The sequence below is a fragment of the Ascaphus truei genome, chromosome 5, assembly GCF_040206685.1.
Source record: "Ascaphus truei isolate aAscTru1 chromosome 5, aAscTru1.hap1, whole genome shotgun sequence".
NCBI lineage: Eukaryota > Metazoa > Chordata > Amphibia > Anura > Ascaphidae > Ascaphus > Ascaphus truei.
The window spans coordinates 178174795-178199530 of NC_134487.1; positions in this window are offsets into that span (position 1 = coordinate 178174795).

Genomic DNA, 24736 nt, shown 5'->3' on the forward strand with positions numbered 1-24736 from the left:
CTACTGTAGATGCAATGTATATAACATGTGAGACTGTGTCTGAAAAGATAATAAAGCTGCTGTTTGAATGAATAAAGTTACTGACCCCAATCATTGCTTACCTATGCCCAGCCTGCATGTATCCAGTACCCTGACAAGGTAACAAAGAATGAGCACTGCCCTGTACATAGACTTTTTGATGTAAACTTCTTAAGAGCCAGGCAAGGAGGGTTACATACACACACACACACCCATAAATACATACACTCAGAAATGCATACATGCATACACTTATAAATACATACACACATACACTTATAAATACATACACACATATACTAATAAGGTGCAGAGCAATATGACTCAGATTCACATACACGCAGAGCAGACTAACTCAGATATACACATACATACACTGATACACACAGAGCAGGCTGACTCATATACACACACACACGCACACTGATACACAGAGCAGACTCTTAGATACACACCGCAGACTAACTCAAATACAGTATACACATACACTGATACACACATGGCAGGCTGATCTCAGGTACACACAGAACAGATGGACTCAGATACACATACATACACTAAAACACACATATACATACATTAAAACACACAAAAGAGACCGACTCAGATACACATAAACACACACACTGATGCCAAGAGAGCAGACTAACTGTCTGAATCTCCCATGTATGTGCCAATCAGTCTCCTTAGTCTACCCAAGATTTTGAGACTCTCCCAGTCATACAAACCACTCTGGACCTCGGGGTCTCACCTGCTACTGATGCCAGACTAGGGATTTTCCCTGGTACCCAATTAGCCAGACAAAAGATGGCACTCATAAATACAACCTACAATGCTTTTACCATGAAAAATTGCAAATGTCATTACAGAGATACTGTAGTGCCCATGGTTATTCTAACACAAACCAGTGGCAATCGCCAAAAAGAGCCAGGTACATGCTGGATACATGCCTTAAACTAGACCCAGCATTTCTGCATTGATTAATGGCCCATCAGATTAACAGCAGGGATCCCTGGCAGTCCCATTCAAACTGCTGTGTTAATCCTATGGGTCATTAGTCAATGCAGAAATGCCTTAAACTTGCCTTAAACTAGCCAGGTTACACCCAGCACATACCCAGAATGTAACCGGGCTAATTTAATGCAAGCTTTAGAATACGCGTGGTCTCGTCTGTACCAATGAGAAATATTGCAAATGCAAATATTACAGTTTATAACATCATATGTTTTCCTTATAAGATTTGATCAGGATAAAAGCAGCAGAGAAGTAAGTGTTCTCGCCTTGCGATTGATGCAAAACAATAAACTGTAGTCTCACGTTTCCAGGAGAATTAGCTCCACTTCACTGTCCTCAGTTTTTACCTCTTGGAGACAAGATACAAGACGTCAACAGTACATTGATTGAGTTCAACATCATAGCATTTATGTTACTGAGCTGTTCGAGAACATTGGTACAATTACAGGAGGCTATACATGGGAAACTTAGAGTGAAAGCCAGAGATGAAGTTGTATATAAGGTTTGATATAAGTGGTGTCTAAGGCTGTAACCCCTTTGTACAAACAGTCCACGTATTGACAGTGCTTTGCTCCTTTTGCAGCCAGGTGGGTTAACGAAGGTTTTCCGACCTTCTATTTAAAAATGAACACATTAGCCAAAGACTTTCAAGTGCGATTTATGGGTAAATGGCATCCTATAACATTATTGCAGATTGTTTTACTGCCTCTTGAGATTTATTGTGCAGCTGAGCGTAAATTAGCGAACGTCTGCCAAAGCCATATATGGCCACATAAAGTTTAATGCAAGGCTGGTGAATCTGGGTAATTTATGGTAGGGTGAGTGGTGCCAGAGAGATGGGAGGAGCCTCCACACAACGGATAAATGAACACATGAAACAGCAACATCCCTTAACGCCTTGGCATTCACAGAGGTAACATTAAGAAGCTGCCAGCAGATAATTACCCATTTTTCTCATCTGCTGTGCAGCCTTAAACCCCATTTGATCTCAATCTTATTTCAGATCCTCTTTTGTCCATTCCAAGCAGTTTCCTCTATTCTATTAACGCCCACCTCTGCTTGCAGGCTGATCCCCAAATCCTTTCTCCCATCCCGTCACTCACATTATACCTGTTAAACTTTGTGCCCAGGACATACTTGAAAAGAGAGGTAACTCTGAATGTATTAATTACTTCCTGGTAAAACATTTTATAAATAAATAAATACATACATTTTCCTCTCTCTGCCCCTTCCCTTTCAGTTGTATAAATACAGTCAACAGGGAGTCATTTAATATCAACAACTCGTGTTGTAAGTTGGAGCTGCATAATGTTATTACCATCTGCATACTCCTCCAGTGCTCAATGGGTTAATCCATATTAAAATCTGGTGCCTAATAAAAAAATACAAAAGATAATATGATTATATGAGGCCCAAAAGGTTGAAACAGCTGTCTGTGAAGGGGTTTACTGTCTTTGCACCTGATTCCAGGCTGTGTTTAAAAGCTGTGTTTAAAACAGCGAGCATTTGGCTTAAGGGTTCCATGTAATAACGGACTTGAGGCTAAGGTGGCACGGTGTGGTCATTTGCATGTCTTTTCCCAGAATCCCTTGCTGCAGTGGAAGCACTGTATGATAGGTGATAATGGTGAAAAGTAATATTTCTATTTGCTAGATAGATAGATATATGTGTGTGTAACCCCTTGTAAGTGCATGCACTGAATCACACACTGCCCCCTGCCTGGCTCATCTTCAAGGTGTGCTAAGGATATGAGTTGTGATGGACATGTACATAGCCAAATCACATTGAACACTGGCGAGGAGGGACTAGAGGTGAGGAGTCATTAAGAGGCAGTGTGTAGGGGCAGAGCTGCTGTGACCCTGAGGGATCTCAGGGAGATTATAAGTGACCAGGAACCAGTCTGTGACTGGTACAACTCAGTGGACGCTAGGTGACAAGATTGGAGATCGAATCCAGGTGTAGAGCCAGTGCTGGGCAGTGATAAAGCCTGATATTCAGAGGTGTGAGTAGCTACTGAGGGGATCCTCATCATAAGACAATTAAAGGGGTTCCAAGTCTTTGTGAATCGCAGGCAAGCTACATTCAAACACCAACTACAAGAGTTCCAATGGTGTGCCTGCACCTATAAACAGACCCATAAGCAAAGGGTCAGGTGGTCACAGGGAGAGACATGGGTATATACCTGTGCAGTGTATTGTATGAGTTATATACATTCATATTGTGATGCCCACATCACGTCGCAATATCTTTTAGTCTATACGGGGTTTATTTACAGGGTTAAATTATACACTAACATTTACACTATCCCTTTAAGACAAAACAAAATCATAAAAATAACACTTATTCCCTTTAGGGAAACTAACTAACCAGGAGTTGTAGCTCTCTCTAATGGTAGCCGCCAGCTAAGTTGCTTGTCAGCTCAAAACATGTACTATTATCTCTAAACAATATACACAGTCTCTGCACATCAATATAGTAAAGAGTTCTTATCTGTTTCTGTTGGGGGTCCAGGTAATTCCCTCTGAACCCTGCGAGAGTTCAGACAATCCCTCTTCTCTGTAGTTCCAATGTTATGGACAGGACATCCCTGCATCAGCACAGTCTCACGCCCTTCATTCTTCTTTCTGGGATTAAGACCCAGTCAGCCCCAGCAGTCTCCGTGACCACCGTCCAGCAGGTCAAGGGTACTATGCCAGTCTCTTCATGGCTGGGGACCTCTCTCTGGGGGAAAGCAGACTCTCAGAAGGCAGCTCTCTGTGTTTGTCTTTTACACTTCCTTGTTCTATCAAGAGTTCTGAATCTGCAACACGTCTTTCCAGGGGAGGTTAACTGCTTGCATGCTGGAAAACATACTAATATATATATAGCAACTGTAAATATTCCTGTATATTCATTTGCATGTCTTAGACAGGTCTGCAACCCTGTCTTTCACCATTATCACCCAGCACACAGCACTTCCACTGCAGCAAGGGATTCTGGGAAATGACATGCAAATGAGCACACAGTGCCACCTTTTATCTCATGCTCACATTACATGAGCAACCCTTAGCCAATGCATGCTGCTTTAAACACAGCTTTTAAGCAAGGGCTTGGGAGATGCAAAGTCAGTAAACCCACTCACAGACATGTTTCAACCTTGATGGGTATCATCAGTGTGAGGTTGGCTGCTGACATTTGCTCAGATGAGATACCCATCAAGGTTGAAACATGTCTGTGAGTGGGTTTACTGACTTTGCATCTCCCAAGCCCTTGCTTAAAAGCTGTGTTTAAAGCAGCATGCATTGGCAAAGGGTTGCTCATGTAATGTGAGCATGAGATAAAAGGTGGCACTGTGTGCTCATTTGCATGTCATTTCCCAGAATCCCTTGCTGCAGTGGAAGTGCTGTGTGCTGGGTGATAATGGTGAAAGACAGGGTTGCAGACCTGTCTAAGACATGCAAATGAATATACAGCAATATTTACAGTTGCTTTATGCTTTACTGTGGAGGGTTTTAGTCACTTTTTTTACCCACCATAACATATATATATATATATATATATATATATATATATAAATAAAACGAAGAAAGAAATCAGCGCTAGGACTAACACAAATGAAATATTATAAGTGAGTAAATGGGTGACTAATAAATGTACTGACCCAGGTGAAATGAGCTAGCAGGATGCAGCCCTAATGAGGATATGCCTATCCAGATTAAATGGAAGAAAGAAAAAAGGCGCAATCCTGTATAGCAATAAAAATAAAAAACAGGAAAATGTATTACTTAAGCAAGGAAGGCTAGGTGACTGAACAGATTAAAACAAACACACTGATGCCAATAGACACAATAAACACAATATATGACAATAAAAAACAAGAGTACTCTTGAAAATAAAAAAGAAGGGAAATGTGACCAAAAAATGTCCAATAGTGCAAATGTAGGAGGCAGTGAGATGTGGGAGGAATTGTCACTCGATAAGTAGCAAATGACTGGAGCAACAAATGGGGAGAGGTAATTGACCCGTCAGATGATAGATTGCGGATGCAAACGTGGAAAAATCAGGCTGATATTGACCTCTATAGATGGAGATGGGGGGTAAGCAAATAGCATAGGCAAGGGATTAAGGAATGGTCTCACCAAAGGATGTAACCGCGATGACCACAGGGGTCTCCGCGTCCCTCCGTCAGCACACCAACGAAATCACGCTGGAAATGAACATGTGATGCTGATCCAGGTAACACTGGAGACGCTGTTCCACTTCCGCTTTCTGGATTACCCCTCACACAAGACAGCTGAATTTGTTCAAATTGAATATTCACTCGTGTCTCTGCTTGATGTCAGACTCAGACTCAGCCAGACAGACAAATACAGCCTTCCACTTTGTTCCGCCAATATAACTGAAATAGTTGCTCTCACTCCTCACATGCGATTAGGCACTCCTCTCAGTCAGCTGTCGGACATTGATGACGCGAACCTACGCCGTTTCGTCAGCTGTTGCTCCGACTTCTTCAAGGGACCCCTGAAGAAGGTCTCCATGTGGGACCGAAACGTCGGCTTACGTGTGTCTATGTTTTGAATAGTTTTTTTTTATTAACCCCGTGCAGTTTGCTGTCTCTTTACTGGTCCTTGGATTGGTTAGTATGCTGTATGTATATATATATATATATATATATATATATATATATATATATATATATATATATATTGTATGTGAATGATTGAACCTCCCGTTTGGGGATCATATTTTATCTTGGTGTCAAAAGAGAACAATCTAAATACTCTTGTGTTATTTACACCACTGTGGTATGTTTCCCTTTGTCTGATCTGCGGCCACATGTTGGGTAAGAAATAAGGAAGGACAACTCAAGCCCCCAAATTAGCAGGAGTTGTCAGCCTCAGGTAAAATAGAGGGGTCACATCGGAAGCACTGCTGAGATCATTGTAATTGGTGCAATACCCAGCACATATATATATATGTTCAGACAAGGTTGAAATGTACCTAGTGGGCGAGTTTGCCTGGGAATGGACTCGATTGTCTCAGAACATTTTCTCTGTAATTCCCGTCGAGTATATCTGACGTTTCCTCCCCATGAGTGCAGCCATTTTGTGTGAATGATGTGCACGGGTTGGCCTGGATAGTAACAAAAAGCAGAAAGAGCTTGAAAAAGGGCACACGGCCTGAAACGCATTGGTGTGGTGCTTTTTGATGCTGTCTGGGGGTGATGTTTGATCCCTTTATGGAATAAACCTTTTTATTGTACTTGTGAGCCTCCTCCTGCTTTTTTTGGCAGTGCGCTGCCTTTTTTGCTCTTTCTGCTTTTTGCTCATCTTGTTGGTGGATCAGCATGCTGTTTGGAGGAACCGCAATAGGACCGCACAAGAGGATTCGAGCTGAACAGTGAGTTACCCTTGTGGGTTCATGTTATTATATAAGTCAGTTTATGGGACAATCTATGTACTACATATGTGTGCCAGTGGGCACTAGGTACTAGTCCCTGTCCCCTGCAAGGTAAGCTGCATTAAAGTCCAGTCACAGTGCAGAGGTCCAGGTGGATATACATGTTTCTATGGGACTGATCTGTTTTTGATGCGCCGGCCACTTACATTCTGGATCGTAACAAAACATTGATCCTAACAGTCTCCGACACCGCCAATGATGTAACTATAAATGGGGTGCTGGGAGCCGCACCTCCATGGGGAATGGCCCAAATAAAGAGGAATACATTGTGCTATAGTACCAAGACTGTACTGTATTTGTACTGTGAATGTGTGATGAAGACATTGATTCTACTTGGGTGCCTAACAGTATAGCGGGGCATGGACGGAAAATGAAATGTGGGACACCACTATTGGTTGTTGTTAGAAAAATATTCGTGATGTAATAGTCAGGAATCAGGTTGCCAGTTCAAATCAGCAGTTTTTATTATTCTTCAATCAGGTCCAGCAAAGATACAGCATACAAGATACTTCTGCTCAGTTTCAAGTATCTGAAGCTAGTGAATATGCTATGTTCAAAGTGATTCTTTATACTCCCAGGACAAAGAGATATAAATCACTTGTCTTAGCTAACTTGCTTTGGCCAGACTAAATTACGTACTAACTTACATATCTGTTTTTCTGTAACAGGCTGTACCTGCTCTATACTACACCAATTTGCCATCAGCAAGCATGTGTCTAGGAATGTTAACTTATCACTAAATTGTCTTGGCTTCAAGTTACCCCTGGAGTCTCAACTGCCCATAAGATCCTTCATGAGAAAAGCAACTTGAAACATTTTAACCTATTGAGTGCTGAATTTATAATATATATACACATACACTGATTGCTATCCTACTATATATATGCATAGAATAACTAAGTGCGCAATTAAAACACTATAATCAGACAATGTACCATTAAATGCTGCCAATGTGTTAATACTATACACAACAGTAAGGGAAATATAGTCAGGAGAGAAAAAACACAGGCGCAAATAGTGATACGTGAAAACTGTTGCAAAGTATCAGGGAAGAATTAATAGCATATGGACGAAACCAATGAAGATGAATCTGAAATAATAAAAAAGAAGCAAAATATTGTGAAGTATGCTTGTATTCTTCAGAATGTGCAAAAGACAAAAGGCTACTTACAAAGTAGCAGATAAAACAGGCATGTAGGATATCAAGATCCTCTCCTCACTGCTGATCTGTACGGCGGCTAGTTGGTTCTGGCTCCACCTGGAACGCAGAGACTCCACACAGGCTCAGATGTGTCTGCAGCTGCCTCCAGTGTTATCCTGGCTATCCCTCCAGTCTCGCAGGATTGGGTGGAGGCTGGAAAAGCATTTCCTTAAGGTCTCCCTGACTCTCTGAGTTCTTAGCTCTTTCTGGCAATATTGGTCTAGTATTAGCTGAACCGTGTATACCGATTCCTCCCTTCAACGGATACAATGCGCTGATGTCATACTCGCAATCCTGCGAGACTGGAGGGATAGCCAGGATAACACTGGAGGCAGCTGCAGACACATCTGAGCCTGTGCGGAGTCTCTGCATTCCAGGTGGACCCGGTACGGGGTGCCAATATCCCCGGTGCATTTAAATCTCCCACGTCACGTGACCGTGGGATTTATATCCAGTAAAGGGATACTGGCACCCCATAATGGGGCCTGTATCTCAGGAAGTAGGGGGTCCCCGAGGCTCAAACCAATGCGGTTCAGTTCAGGAGACCACCTGCTCAGTATTATCAAAACCCCAATAACAATAAAAACAAAATCATTACCGTAGCAGCTATCCGCTATGGTAATGAAGCAGCTTTAATAAAATTTGTATTAATAGTGTGCGGGAGCAGGAGGTCTCTTGAGCTGAACCACATTGGTTTCAGCCTCGGGGACCCCATACTTCCTGAGATATAGGCCCCGTTATTGGGTGCCGGTATCCCAGTGCAGGATTTTAATCCACGGTCACTTGAGCAGTGACGCGGAGAATATCAACATGGCGGAGATACTGGCACCCCCTTCCGGGCCCTGTATTTCATAAAGTAGGGGGTCCCCGAGACTGACATCAAAGCGGTTCAACTCAGGAGACCCCCTGCTCCTGCACACTTTGATCAAAAGTTATATATAAATTGCTAAATAGTGTCCAGAGGTTCGTGGTTTTAGATGTGTGTCTCCTTAGATTCCTGGGGGTATCTGTGGGAGAGACCATGGAAGGAGTGAACCCCTTCACTATAATAGCGTTAATTACTTTCTTAGATAATTATTTTATTAGATCATTGCTATGGTACTGTAGGGGTTAAGTGCTTCCGCTACCAACTCGGCAGATCTAAACATCCACCTTTGAGCAAACTCCTCTCCCCCCCCCCCAACCCTTGTACATTCATTGTCACTGTGGTTAAAAATACCCAAAATATGTGCACTGGTCCACCTCCTCATGACGTTGTAAATAAAATATAATAGTTTACAATGTCAAAATACTATATTAAATGAGCCAAGCACATGGCAAATTTTGGAATCACACGTTCACGTGAGACCTTTCATTCTACCCCTATGTAAAGCAGTCATTTGCTTCCGCGTATGACGGGGCTGTTGGGAGTGAGGGTGAGACAGACTGGGCTTGGTGGTAGGAGTAGAGATTAGGTGATTAATGAGTGACTTGTTGGTGATTAGTGAGTGATTTGTCTTTTGTGTGTGAAAGTACTTTGTTAGTGTAGCCCCTTTACCCCCACCCTAAGTGAGATTAGGTCTGCTACTCCATTTGTACTGTGTTGTGGTGCGTACCTGTGAGGTAACAGGAGGGCTGAGCACTTCCACGGTAGTGGGGGGAATACAGGACAGGGTTTACAGGGTACCTTATTGGTGGTTGCAGCGCCTCCAGTCAGCTTGGATCCTCTGGATAGAAGTAGGATAACCCAGACTAACACCTTTCTTTAGCCCAAGACAGTGAATCACTCTCTGATAGATGTTTATGGTATATATTGCATATTCAGTATCTTACAGCAGTGCATTCCTTTCCTTGCTTCCCCTAGTGAAGGTATCCCTGATAGGGCTTGAGTGCCATACCAGGCCTTCTGCATGGTGTTCCTCCTTAGACCTCATAGTAAGACCCAGGTAGCTGGTACTCACTCCACAGAGGGAGGAAATAGACACACGCACTTTTGGGAAAGTGCCAGTATTTATACCCTGGAGTTTTGCTTGTAACCCTGCCCTATAACAGGGCAGGTCTGGATACTGACAAGCCATCGCATCCAGCATGTGACACAACCAGTATCCACCCCTCAGGCTGACACTTTCTGGCTGTTGCTAGGCCCACCCTTGGATACATCAAATGTATCTAAGGCTGCAAAAGCAAACAAGGCCTTTCTGAAGGAATTAACCCATCCACTGCCTGCACCTCACAGGACTTACTCTGGTATTTTCCAGGAAAATAAGTAGCGGCCGGGAGGCTATACTACATTCTCCCCCTGGTGAAATTCCAACGACCGTGCTTGGACTACAGTAGGCGTAACATCCCATACTGTACAACAACCGTGAATTACCCTAAACACAAAATGCATTAACATGTGCATACATTAATACACTCTAATACAACAGTACCCTTACAAATATCCATCCCCAACCGCAGCCTGGATCTAATGTGAGTGGTACTAGGGCTACCTCAGTAGTAGTGGGCTGGATCTGGCTTCTTAATCATATTGCCCTGACCATCAGGTACTTTGACATTGTAGCACCTCCATCTCCCAGACTCAGATATATACTCCGCTCTGTCTAGGTGTATGTTTCGGCCCATTACCCACAGCTTGATTAGGTGTTTAGCCCTGTCAAAGTCACAGAAATTAAAGTCTCTGGTAGTATTGGCTAAGTGTGCTACTGTGGCTTCCTCCACCCACTCCATCCTGTGTGCCTCTGCGAGATATGGATACTCATACCCTATCTTACGAAACCTCATCACTAATACTCACTCGGTTCTGCTGAATTTCATTAAGCTCTTTTCTCTGGCTGTGCCAGGTAACACCCAGAAGACTGACCCTTCCCATAATGATGTTTGTATAGTCTCTTCCCTAACTGGAGACATAGGAGTCCTGGACCCTGACAAACTACTTCTAGCTGACCCCATCTGGGCTACATCTGATGAGGACTTATCCTCCTGTTCCACCCGATCCCCCCATGGTGCAAACGTTCCCACAGCTGATACAGGCATAACATGCACGGCAGACAAATTATCACACTTGACATTTCTGTTTGGGGCCACAGGACTCACCAAAGACAAGGGTCAAGGAGTCAGGGGTCTTACACTAGGACTGGTGTTGGTAGTGGAAGGTGGGACAAAATGGGCAGATTGGGCAGTGGCTTGGGCAACAGGGGACAGTTTAATGTCTCTGAAGAGGAATCTTTTGGTAGTCTCCCCAGAAGGAGCGATAGCCATGTCCACAGTCCCGGCTAGGCTCAGATGACCACAGCCTTTAGCCTTTAAGAAACATGCCTCAGTCTGGGCACTAGCAGTGAGAGAGTCACGTTCTTCCTTCTGTTCCCTGCAACGAAGGAGGAAGGGGTCCACAGCGGACCTGTCACTCACCAGAGCAGCAGCAGTAGCAGGTAATCCGATCCGGGCGAACAGTTTTGCAGCCTTCTCTTCTCCCGGTGGTGGAGCTGTCATCATTGTGGTGTTGCGGAAATCTGGGGTGGTGCCGGCCGGCACTTCCCAAGGGAATTCCTCCAGCAGCCTCAGTGCATCTGTCACGGTTGTGCTCACCACAAACCGGGGCCGGACCGCGTGGCTGAGGCTGGGTTATGAAATCACCGACCTTAGACCATGCAGACTGGTCCGGAGTGCGAAGTTCATAGTCAAACAGGCCGGGTTCAGGATTGCAGAGGACAGCGTAATCGTTGGACGAGCCAGAGTCGGGATAGGAGATATCCGGGTAGTCGTAGTCCAAGCAGGGAGTCGGTGTTACGCCGGTGCTGCCCGCAGACCAGACCCGTCCCCTGAGCTGAAGGGGAAAGTGGTAATACACGCACCCGCAGCAAAGGGAGCGTGTCCGGAGTGTGGTATGAAGCGTTGCCAGGCCAGATGTAGTAAGGTAGACAATACTTGCCGGTACCGGTTATAGAGATAGAGTAAATGATGCCTTGCTGAAGTCAGGGAGTGGAGAGTGGAGACAGGTCGTAGTCCAAGCCGTGTTCAAGGGGTTACCAGAGTGAGCGTTGTCCAAGGAGTGCCGAGATCGAGAGCCAGAGGGGGTAGTCGTACAAGCCGCGTCAGAACCTGTGAAAACACTGAGAGAATCCAGAAGTACTTCCATACAGAGACATAGATGTCGAGCAAAGACTGAGAGCAGAGAGGAGCTAGATAAAGCAGGAAGGTCCAATTAGGAACGGAGGTGGGACAGGAAGAGCTACAGGGAGACACTGCAGATTGGTGCAGGCATAACAGGCCAGGTGAGTCTTGTTGGTCAACCTGAGTATGCTCGTGCAGTGTGTGGGGGCGGAGCCTGAGGTCCGGGGGACAGGAAGAAGAGTGTGCAGACTGAGCGTGCTCCGTAACTCGTGTACGTGCGTGAACCGAGCCAGTGGATGGTGCAGGAGGGCGTGGGCGCGCACGGCGCTGTACAGAGGAATCGCCGAGGGGAGTGATCCCGCGACAGCGGCAGGGGCGGGGAGCCGTGGAGGCCGGTAAGGCAGGATTGTTTTGTGTGACCAGGGGCTCCCTGCGGGGAGGGAGTGCTCTGCGTGAGGAGCGTGGAGAACGCCGATTCCTGACAGTCGGCAACAGGTAATCAAGCAGGTCCTCCTGATTCAGTGTAATTGCTGCAGGTCGGGAACGGGGTTTGCGCGAGTGGCATCCACGTCCCATGGCGCCGGTCTAGGAGAGGGAAGGCAGACCGGGGTGGGGACACCGCCAGGCAGCATCGGTAAACCAGTGCTTCAGCGCAAGAGTTTAAGCTGGCCTCTGCAAAGGAAGAAAGAGCAGTAGGCCAAGGGGTCCAAACAGCAACCTCTGCTAAGGGTAGAAGCAGCAGGTTGCGGGCTCCAGGGAGATAGCACACAGCAGGTCTCCGGGGTGCTTCAGCGCAGAAGCTTAAGCTGGCCTCTGCAAAGGGAGAAAGAGCAGCAGGCCACGGGGTCCAAACAGCAACCTCTGCTAAGGGTAGAAGCAGCAGGTTGCAGGGAAAGCAGGAACTAATGCTGGAACACATCCACAGGATTAGACACGGGAAAAAAATGCAAGGGCTTGTGGCAGAACACAGGAACATCCAAGTAGGATTATGCTCGGCAGAGAGGGATTGTGGGAATGCATTATTTAAAGGCCAGCGGGCCAATCCCCGGAGGAGGGTGTGAGGGCACTGCTCCAATGACTGAGTACAAGGCTAGGTTGCAGTGATAGCCCACACAGCTGCTGTTGATTGCAAAGAGGGAATTAGTGAGAACAACAGCACCCTGCAAGGCTACGAGAAAAGCCAGGAGTGGATTCCAGACAGCATTGAAGTGGCATTCTGCTGTGGTCACGTAGGCGGCAGCTCAAGCACAGGCCTCGCGTATCTCTTCTCTGCGGTGCAGGTACAAGTCGGCAGCCTCTTGCGCGCGATCACAGGGCGGATCGACACTTCAGATCTCCATGGGTCCACTGGTCACGATTACCGGTTCCAGCAGCTCCGCAGCAGACTCGGGTACGTTGGAGGGGGTCTCGGCGGGCCTCTCATAGATGTCATCAGCCTCATTATCTGACTCACCGACGGCGATCACCTTGCAAGTTTCTCTCTCTCGGAGCAGCTTTCCGGAGTGGCAGCAGAACGCACCTCGCAGTATGCGGGTGACCCTTCTCGGCCGGGCTCAGACGGTTGGCTACTCGGCGTAGGTGTCACACCGAACACGGTGCAGCTCCGGCTGCGGGGTGGCATTGGGCACGTTCCGGAAGGCACTCACCCAGGCTGTAGGATCTATAAGGGAACCCTCTTTCTGCCCCACAAGGCGCACAGAGTGTAGCTCCATACTCAGCTTGGCTTCTGGATAGTCCATCACCATTTGTAAATCAGGGTAGAACAGTTTGTACACTATTGCTTGATAATGCTGGGTGGCATCGCCAGCAGATCCTTGAGCTAGTGTGGTCAGCTTGCACACCAAGGTGTAGAGCATCCACAGCTCTTCTGTGCTCATGTTAGGACTGGTCCATAAATTATCCTCTAGTTTAGGCCGCATGAATGGCACACAACACACCGGTCAACTCCCCATCTCTTGAAGCTGTCCGCCTGGATGATTACACAGCAGGCAAACTCCTAGCAAGAGTCTCCTGTGGGTCCTTCAGCACCAGGACTCTTCCCGTCAGTTCAAACAATTGACCAATTTCTTCCATAGTTGATAGGATGAAGCAGCTCCGCATACACGTCAGTGCTGTTAGAGTACACGTGCAATCTGGCTCTTCACATCCTGATTGCTCCGTGGGAATACCCAGCTCCTCCCCCTGGTGAACCTGATAGTCCAATCAGGATAATATCAAAAAAGTGGTATTCCGGCGCTCCTTGTTTTAAAGTGGTGCTATGGTGCTTGGTATAATAATAATACACAATGTGAAAATAAATAAGTGATATATAATAGAAATAGTATTAAAGGGTTCGTGAAAAAGAAGTGAATAAACACAATATTAAGTGAAACAATATATGTGATAAAATGCTGCTCAACCCTCTTGAAGAAAGGTTTCAGTTTTCCTCTTCTGTATACTTAGGGCCTCATGCAGTAAGCGGCGGAAAAAAGCATTAGCCAGTTTAGCAATTAGCCATGTTTTTGGCGTGTTAAACTGGCTGTATGCTGTAAGGGGCGAATCCCTGGCGAATGAATTAGCCACCACCATTTGATGAAATGGCGTGTAACCAGTGGCGGGACGGCTGCCTGGCGAGAAACTGCCGAGAAGCCGTCCCCTGCCGAGTTGTGTTTGCAGCAGAGAGAGATCCGCTGCTCTCTCGGCGCAAACATCAGCACAATAAAATTTATTTTTAAAACAACTTTTATTCATAGTGTACATGTGCAGGGGGTCTCCGGAGCTGAACCGCATTGGTTTCAGGTCGGGGGACCCCCTGCTTCCCGAGATACAGGCCCCTTTATGAGGTGCCGGTATCCCTCTGCATTTAAAGATCCCGATCACGTGACCGCGGCATGTAAACAAAGCAGAGGGATACCAGCACCCCCTAAAGGGGCCTGTATCTCAGGGAGCAGGGTGTCCCCGGACATAAAACAAAAGCGCTTCAGCTCCGGAGACCCTCTGCACATCTACACTATGAGTAAAACACACATATCAATAAAGACTCGTTCCTTACCTTACAGGGTATCTGCTACGGTAGTGAAGCAGCATGAATATTCATTTAATAATACTGTACAGTGAGCAGGGGGTCCCCCGAGCTGAACCACATCACTTTGTGGACCAGGGACCACCTGCTTCCCGAGTTGCAGGCCCCAGTATGTGTGGGCTATCGGATGGGTAGTGTCGCCGCCATGTTTATAGCGTCCCATACGCTACGTGCCCGCAGCAAACATGGCGTCCACACTCTAACCGATGCCCCAAACCGGGGCCTGTAACTCGGGAAGCAGGGGGTCTCTGAGCCACAAATAAATACGGTTCAGCTCAGGGGGCCCCCTGCTCCCGCACAATATTATTAAAATACATTAATGCTGCTTCATTACCATAGCGGATAGCCGCTAAGGTAATGAAGGGGTTAACGCATAATAGCATGTTTATTGGGGACAAATGCCCCCAATAAACATAGCAGCAATACACAACATACAATACAGTAATGGGCAACATTACTATTATCCACAAATGGATAATAGTGCAGTTGTCCATTTAAAATACATACACAACAATAAAGACATTAAATACATATAGCACTCACCCATGTGCGGCTTCCACGATGAAGGCCATCCTCATCTTCATCCTGCCCATGCCCCATCCGCTTCTGCAAAACAGACACAAGAATTAAAACATCCAATGTAATGTCCCCTAACCCCTTAATCACCATAGCGGTTATTAACCGCTACAGTCATTAAGGGGTTAACCCACCATCACCCACATACCCTCCCCCACTAACTCCCCCAACCCTGAGGCCTAACCACCCTCACCCACTACCCACAGGGAAGTCCTACCAAATACCCTTGGGGCCAATACCCCCTCCCCCAGCACATACAGTACAATAATGTGCCAAATAAATATTATCCACATAGGAATAATACATTATTTGGCCATTATTAAACACATTAAATACCGTAATAAAGTAAAGAAAATTGTACTAACCTCATCAATAAGAAGGCTCCGTCGCCAGCATCATCCTTGGGGTCCCTTGCCAAAATAATAAATAGCCAATACATCTCAATTACATTAACATACCAATGAACCCCTTAATCACCTTATCGGGTACTAACCTCAAAGGTAATTAAGGGGGGAAGCCATCCTGCAATGGCAACACCACTTATGCATAACATCCTCAATGAATTAAAAAGCAATTTCCTACACAAATCTCATGTAATCATTCAATCTGAAGCCTCAAATGCCACTTAAAACATTGCATTTACAGTGTATACATGTAGCATAACATGTAAACTACATGTACACGCTGCAAATCAATGTTAACAATACAGTAATCCAACTCAAATAGCCTGATATCACAAGAAGTATATTATGTAAGCAAATAAAGTCACCATCAATGAATAAACACACGTGAATTACATCCCTAAACAATTAAAATACCATCCATACCAATTACACAATTAACTATAGCTATCGTAACAGAGAACAAGTTCAAAACATACAAAAAAGGACACCAACAATTACAATATACTAAAGCAAGCCTCTCCATAACCTACAGTATAGCATAAAGCCCAAAACTTACATCTCTCTAATAATAAAATACATTTAACACACATCTATGCATAGCAGCATAGCCACAATCATTTACAATACAGAAAATCAAGCTTTAACAACACTATCATTTCTTACCCTGTATGTATATATCTCTCTAGACATACATACATACATACATACATACATACATACATACATACAGTGGCAAGAAATGATATGCATAAAAAAATTAACACATGAAAAAGCAAAAAAAAAAACACAGTTACATTAAATACATTTCTTTATTTAACTTACCATTACTTGCCCACACCGACTCCCGTTGATCAGCTTACTCACGAACCAATCCACGAACAGGAACCCATAAAATAAAAAACCATAAAATAATAAACATTAAAATAATAAAACACGACAATCCAGGGGTCTTCTAGTTGAAATCCATCTTCATCTGTATTCTTCTACCTTCTTCTGGGGTCTTCTTGCCATCCGGTGCCACGCCCTGGTCTTCTTTCTTCAGTAGGAGGTCCTTCCTCCTCGGCGTCTGGCTTCAAAATGAGACGACATAGGCTTTTAAAGGCCTATGACGTCACATTTTCGTCATATGGTTCCCACGGCCCTGATTGGGCCGTGAAAGCTATGTGTTTTGGCCGATGTAAAAAAAAATGATGACGTCACTTAAAGGCAATGACAGCACAGCCAATCAGAATGGCTTTGCTTCAATTGCCTTTAAGATTACGTCATGAAAAGACACATGGCCGGACTCACATGGTACGGCAGCCAATCAGAGCGTGGGAAGTCTATCACTACTCTGATTGGTTCAAGTACCATGTGACAGAGGCTTGGGGAAGAACGGATATGATGTCATTGAAAGCCTCTGTCACATGGTACTTGAACCAATCAGAGTAGGGATAGACTTTAGGCCTTTAAAAGCCTATGTCGTCTCATTTTGAAGCCAGACTCCGAGGAGGAAGGACCTCCTACTGAAGAAAGAAGACCAGGGCGTGGCACTGGACGGCAAGAAGGTAGAAGAATACAGATGAAGATGGATTACAACTAGAAGACCCCTGGATTGTCGTGTTTTATTATTTTAATGTTTATTATTTTATGGTTTTTTATTTTATGGGTTCCTGTTCGTGGATTGGTTTGTGAGTAAGCTGATCAACGGGAGTCGGTGGGGGCAAGTAATGGTAAGTTAAATAAAGAAATGTATTTAATGTAACTGTGTTTTTTTTTTGCTTTTTCATGTGTTAATTTTTTTTATGCATATCATTTCTTGCCACTGTATGTATGTATGTATGTATGTCTAGAGAGATATATACATACAGGGTAAGAAATGATAGTGTTGTTAAAGCTTGATTTTCTGTATTGTAAATGATTGTGGCTATGCTGCTATGCATAGATGTGTGTTAAATGTATTTTATTATTAGAGAGATGTAAGTTTTGGGCTTTATGCTGTACTGTACGTTATGGAGAGGCTTGCTTTAGTATATTGTAATTGTTGGTGTCCTTTTTTGTATGTTTTGAACTTGTTCTCTGTTACGATAGCTATAGTTAATTGTGTAATTGGTATGGATGGTATTTTAATTGTTTAGGGATGTAATTCATGTGTGTTTATTCATTGATGGTGACTTTATTTGCTTACATAATATACTTCTTGTGATATCAGGCTATTTGAGTTGGATTACTGTATTGTTAACATTGATTTGCAGCGTGTACATGTAGTTTACATGTTATGCTACATGTATACACTGTAAATGCAATGTTTTAAGTGGCATTTGAGGCTTCAGATTGAATGATTACATGAGATTTGTGTAGGAAATTGCTTTTTAATTCATTGAGGATGTTATGCATAAGTGGTGTTGCCATTGCAGGATGGCTTCCCCCCTTAATTACCTTTGAGGTTAGTACCCGATAAGGTGATTAAGGGGTTCATTGGTATGTTAATGTAATTGAGATGTATTGGCTATTTATTATTTTGGCAAGGGACCCCAAGGATGATGCTGGCGACGGAGCCTTCTTATTGATGAGGTTAGTACAATTTTCTTTACTTTATTACGGTATTTAATGTGTTTAATAATGGCCAAATAATGTATTATTCCTATGTGGATAATATTTATTTGGCACATTATTGTACTGTATGTGCTGGGGGAGGGGGTATTGGCCCCAAGGGTATTTGGTAGGACTCCCCTGTGGGTAGTGGGTGAGGGTGGTTAGGCCTCAGGGTTGGGGCGAGGTTAGTGGGGGAGGGTATGTGGGTGATGGTGGGTTAACCCCTTAATGACTGTAGCGGTTAATAACCGCTATGGTGATTAAGGGGTTAGGGGACATTACATTGGATGTTTTAATTCTTGTGTCTGTTTTGCAGAAGCGGATGGGGCATGGGCAGGATGAAGATGAGGATGGCCTTCATCGTGGCAGCCGCACATGGGTGAGTGCTATATGTATTTAATGTCTTTATTGTTGTGTATGTATTTTAAATGGACAACTGCACTATTATCCATTTGTGGATAATAGTCATTGTGCCCATTACTATACTGTATGTTAGGGGGTATAGGTGTTGTTGGGGTTATAAATATATATATATATTTATTTAGTGTGGGGCTGGTGTGTGTATTTTTTATTATTGTGGGTAGTGGGGGTGGGTGAAGGGGGTATTAGCCCCAATGGTGGTTGTTTAGGGCTTACGTGTGGGTAGCGGGAGGCCTTAACCCCTTCATGACCGTAGCGGTATTAACCGCTACGGTCGTGAAGGGGTTAAGTGCACCCGCAACCCCCCCGCAAGCCCTAAACAAACAACAAGGGCCAAATACCCCCTTCACCCACCCCCGCTACCCACAATAAACCTGGCACAGCTCTTTAACCCCTTCATTGCCTTAGCGGTTAACCGCTAAGGTAATGAAGTGGGCTTTAAATACATTTTTCCTGCCTCGGATGCATGCCGGGGGGGTCCGGTGCTGATATTAGTGGTATCAGCTCCGGAGACCCCCGGCATCAATCCCAGCCAGGAAAAAGGACTGAATTTTTTCTAAGTGCCGATCCGCCACTCATCCGCTGCCTCTGAGCAGCAACTTGCCATCTTTTTCTTGCGTGGCTGATCCGCCAGCAAAAGGGTATTCTAGAGAGGCGAATAGCTCCGCTTAGCTACTCGCCTCTACTAGAATACAGCGTGGCGGAAAAAGTTGGATTTTTAGGCGGAAAGTGCCTTCTCGCCCCGCCATGCAGTAAGCGGCGGAAAGGCAAATCTCGCCACTTTCTGAATACGGATAGGCTTTTTAGGCGGGAAAGTGGCGAGAATTGCCTTTCCGCCGCTTACTGCATGAGGCCCTTGGTTTGGAACTTTTGGGGAGTGAAGGTGTCACCATGAAATGAACATAAAAACTACATAGTGTAATCGATTTCCCACTGTTTCTAATCTAGGAAATCTGCCAAATGGAAACTCACCCTTTTCAGGATGTAATAAATTCTTTCCCACTGTATGTGTGGTATGAACAATAAAGTTGAGGTACTCTTCTGTCAAGGATCTTGGTATTCGTGGTCACTAAGTGATGTGTCCTCGATAAGAGAAATAGCACAAATTGTGTAACTCTGTATAAAATCACATCTATATTAGTCACAGTATCGCACTTACATAAATCACAGAAGTTGTATAGATAAGTGGCACAATCATTTTTCTCCCCTGTCCCAGTCTGCTTCTCCCTGTCCTGTTTGCTGGGCTCCCGGTAAGCGTTACGTCACATCCTGTGGTGGACCGCGTCACTTCTGGTACCTCCGGGATTGTGCAGGAGAATGGGCTGCGCTTCACTTGGGGAATCCGGTCACGGCTACAGCAGCAACTCTACGCATTTCGCTTAACCAGCTTCGTCAGGAGTCATAATTCCCCTGTCTCATACTAACTTATTTATAGCCCTGTCTTATATTCAATTGGATGATGAAATGAATTGGACGCTTCTAATTGGTTTATATCTTAACGATGAATAATGACATGATTATTTATACAATATGATTAAAAAAGCCTACTGCTAACATACTAACCTTTAATAACATATCCATACATTTAAAATATTTAAAATATACATATTTAAACAATAATTGATAAGTAAATAAATAAATAGGATCAATGAATAAATAACACAATTTGAATCTAGTACAACATTAAGCTCATAATTAAAACATATAGAATGTATTTTGATTTATAATTAACTATGACTTTAGAACTTTAGTAATTATATATGGTAACTATTTGATGAAGGATCTATTCTTAACATGAAAACTCATTTTAAATTCCAGAAACGGTATAAGGATAAAAGAAAAGAGAAGGAGACACTTGCGCTCCCCAAAAGTTCCGAACCAAGTCCAATCAGGAGCAAGGACGAGGACAGGGTTTCAGAAGTTTGCGCTGTTTTCTGCAAACTGAGTCCCAGTAAAAGCTTGCAGCTGCATGAAACTTTTGAAAAAACACCATGCGGCTTCCCCGGTACGGCAGGAATCGCCATTTTAAGGTAGATAACAGACCATGCGACTCCCAGTTCTCTGGAACCGCCATTTTCTAATCCACAATGCTATACTGTAGGTATTTTCTTTTCTGTAGTGAAGCATCCCCTGGCAGACAACCCCCCGTGAAGCACATTACACTAGTAACCCACAGTCCAGTTCTCTGCGATATTTCGTTCTTGGAAACTGCTACTAGTAAAGTGGTAACTCGTCAAACGGAAAGTTCTGGCCAACCTTAACTTATAATCGCAGTCCCCCCTTCCTTGGACAATACCCATCATTATGCTTACGCCACCTCGTCTGAACCCTGACACCATAGTCTCTTTCAGGAGCTCCTGGCCCACGGCAACTAGACACCCCTTCCAGACCGCAGGGTGACTAGAACATGACCTGTAGCTTCTTGTCCAAACCAAAACAGCCTTTATGGCAGTGCATGTTGCAGTTTTCTTGGCAGATATGATAATCCCCTTTACACCAAATCTGTCTCTCTCTCACCCTTCAGTACTGGAACTGTAAATGCACTTTCTCTCTTTGGTTTCTTCTGCTGGTAAACCTGTCCTGTGAGCCTAATCTCAGCAGTGCCTCCATTTGTAGCCCCTTTACCCCCACTCTAAGTGAGATTAGGTCTGCCACTCCATATTTGCTGTGGTGTGGTGCGTACCTGTGAGGTAGCAGGAGGGCTTAGCACTTCCGTGGTGGTGTGTGGAATCATCAGGACAGGTTTACAGGGTACCTTTGTTCATTGGTTGCAGTGCCTCCAGTCAGCATGGATCCTCTGCATAGTAGTAGGAAGGCCCAGACTGACACCTTTCTTTAGCCCAAGACAGTGAATCACTCTGATAGATGTTTCCATAATATTTATTGCATGTTCAGGATCTTACAGCAGTGCATGGCTTTTCCTTGGATACATCAAATGTATCTAAGGCTGCAAAAGCACACAAGGCCTTTCTGAAGGAATTAACCCATCCACTGCCTGCACCTAACAGGACTTACACTGGTAGGGCCCAGAAAAATAAGTAGCGGCCTGGAGACTATGCTACATTAGTGTATCATTTATTTTCTATTTTTTCATTTTTCTATTCTATTTTTTTGTGAGTGAGTCAGTGAGTGAGTGTGTGAAATGGAGAGGAGGCGTGGATGTGGGAGTGGTGGAGTAGCGGTGGCTGGAGGAGTGGTGGAGTCACGGTGGCTGGAGTGGAGTGTAGGAGTAGTGGTGGCTGGAGGAGTGGTGGAGTGTGGGAGTGGTGGAGTGTAGGAGTAGTGGTGGCTGGAGGAGTGGTGGAGCGTAGGAGTAGTGGTGGAGCGTGGGAGTGGTGGAGTCGCGGTGGCTGGAGTTGTGGTGGAGTGTGGAAGAGGAGTGGCACGTGCAGGGGCGGGCCGTGCTGCTAGTGCAGGTGCAGGAGTGCCAGGGGCGGAGTCCAGCAGGAGCATCATGGCTCATGAACAGGTAGAGGGTATCAGGAGTATAAGACAGGGAGAGAGGGCCAGTTTAGAGCATCCGACCACTGAGGCCGAGCAGGATGATGCAAGTGATCAGCAGCTTCCAGCCCGCAAGCAGTGCATCGAAGGCATAAGAAACATCAGCTTTTCTCATTAGAGAAAATTATATCCTGGTTGATGGTGTCATGGCTTCGTTTAGTCAACTCTATGGCCCATTGGCATGTAAGAACATAAATCATATAAGTTAAGGGTACTCATGAATAATTAAATGTATCTAAACGGTAAAAAAAAATGATGTTTTTCACATTTATTAATGTACCATTGAGATGTTAAACACATATGCTATAACTGAGGTGTGCTGCTGATGTATGTACACATTTCATTTGTAACGAATGCGCACATTAAATAGACAAATGGGGGTCTGTAACTACATGCAAAATCTGGTGGCGACACAAATACTCATACTATCTGTTACAACATCCCTTTCCTACAGTATGCTACAATAGTTAATATATTTACAGAGATGATTAAATCACAATAGTTAAATGTACAGTAACCTATAGTCATGTATTTATACATTTTTACATATACTGTATACACAGCAAAAACTAAAAGCAGTCACAAAACCAAGCAGTGGTCCGGCATCTGTACATCTGTGTGTGCCTGTGGACAACAAACAAGAATACCAGAGACCTGCAAGAGAAGGTTTGGAGATATAAAGCTTCAACTGAAAAAAATGTCTTAGGCTTGTCGACACGCATGTGGAACAGGAGGGGGTCCTCATGCATCTGCATCAATACTCTTATGAAGAGAAAATGTACAGTATAATGGACCACCACCTAGTGTTTGGTATTAGGCCTGGGACCCGCTGCGCTCGGCGTCGCGGACGGCCGCGCGAGCGTTCCCCACCACCAGGGGCATCCTCCCTAGCCGGTCCCAGTCCCCCCTCGCTGACGGCTCACTACGCACTGTGACGCGTCAGCCGGCAGGGGATTCAAGAAAATTGTGATCCCAAGCGGTGACGCGTCACGTGGTGTGCTGATGAGCCAATCAGCGGCGGGGGCGGGAGCTGTCATCAGGCAGCTTCCTACTCAAGTTAGTGTGTGTATGTTTTTTGTGGCAGAAGGGGGAGGGAGCAGCTTACCTTACAGCAACCCACAGCAGCTCCCTCCTGCAGCCCGAGCCTGCGGAGGGAGGGAGGGGGGGGAGTAGCAGGTCCCTCCGATCAAGCCACGCACTCCCCCTCCCACCCACCTCCCGCTCCCTACAGACCGCATATCGCGGTCTGTGTCTGTCAGCGCCCCGCCTGTCTGCAGTGCAGGCGCGCTGACTGAGGGAGTGGGGCCTTAGCCTTAGAGGGGACAGTAGGGTGACCATTCGTCCTGGTTTTGCAGCATTCTCCTCACCGCCGCTGCCCTGCAATACCGGGACCAGGGACAGAAACCGGGACAAAACCGGGACGGACTTAAAACCGGGACAGGACACAAAAAAACGGGACTGTCCCGGTTTTAAGTCAGTCACGGTTTTGTCCCGGTTTCTGTCCCTGGTCCCGGTATTGTGGGGCAGCGGCCGTGAGGAGAATGCGGCGGGCGGTAAGTATTTTCTATGTACAATGTGTGTGTGAATGCTGCCGGGGTGACTGAATGAAGGAGAATGCCGGGGGCGGGACTTAGAATGCCGGCCGGCTTGCAAGGGATTGGATGAATGATGATGCCGGGGGCGGGACTTAGAATCCCGGCCGGCCCGCAGGGGATTGGTCCCAGGCATGTCAGAGGAAGCTGGGGGCGGGGCTTCCGCTTTGTGCAGAGCACACGTAACTGTGACTGCCTTCCCACTCCTGGCTCCTCTGTGCGCAGTGAGTGTCCCCCTTCTGTCCCGGGTCCCAGCCAAGGGGGGGTAGTAGGAGGTGGTAGCGGAGGTGCGCCTGCCTTTGCCCACCGGCGCTCGCACCTTTGCCTCCTGGCGCTCGCACCTTTGCCCCCCGGCGCTCGCACCTTTGCCCCCCGGTGCTCGCACCTTTGCCCCCTGGTGCTCGTACCTTTGCCCCCTGGCGCTCCCACTTTTGCCCCCCGGGAGATGGGCTCGGGGGCGGGCAGTGGTGGCTGCGCGGTCGCGGGCGGTGCAGGGGCTGGCGGGCGGTGCAGGGGGAGGCGGGGTGTATCTGTGTGTGTGTGTGTATCTGTGGGTGTGTATTAGTGTGTGTGTGTGTGTATCAGTGGGTGTGTGTGTGTCAGTGTGTGTGTGTGTGTGTGTGTGTCTGTGTCTGTCAGTGGGTGTGGGTGTGTATCAGTGGGTGTGTGTGTGTGTCAGTGTGTGTGTGTGTGTCAGTGTGTGTGGGTGTGTGTGTGTGTATCAGTGGGTGTATCAGTGGGTGGGTGTCTCCCTCACCCTCCCTGTCTCCCTCTCTCTGTCTCTCTCCCTCCCTGTCTCCGTCTCTCTCCCCTCCCTGTCTCCATCTCTCTCCCTCCCTGTCGC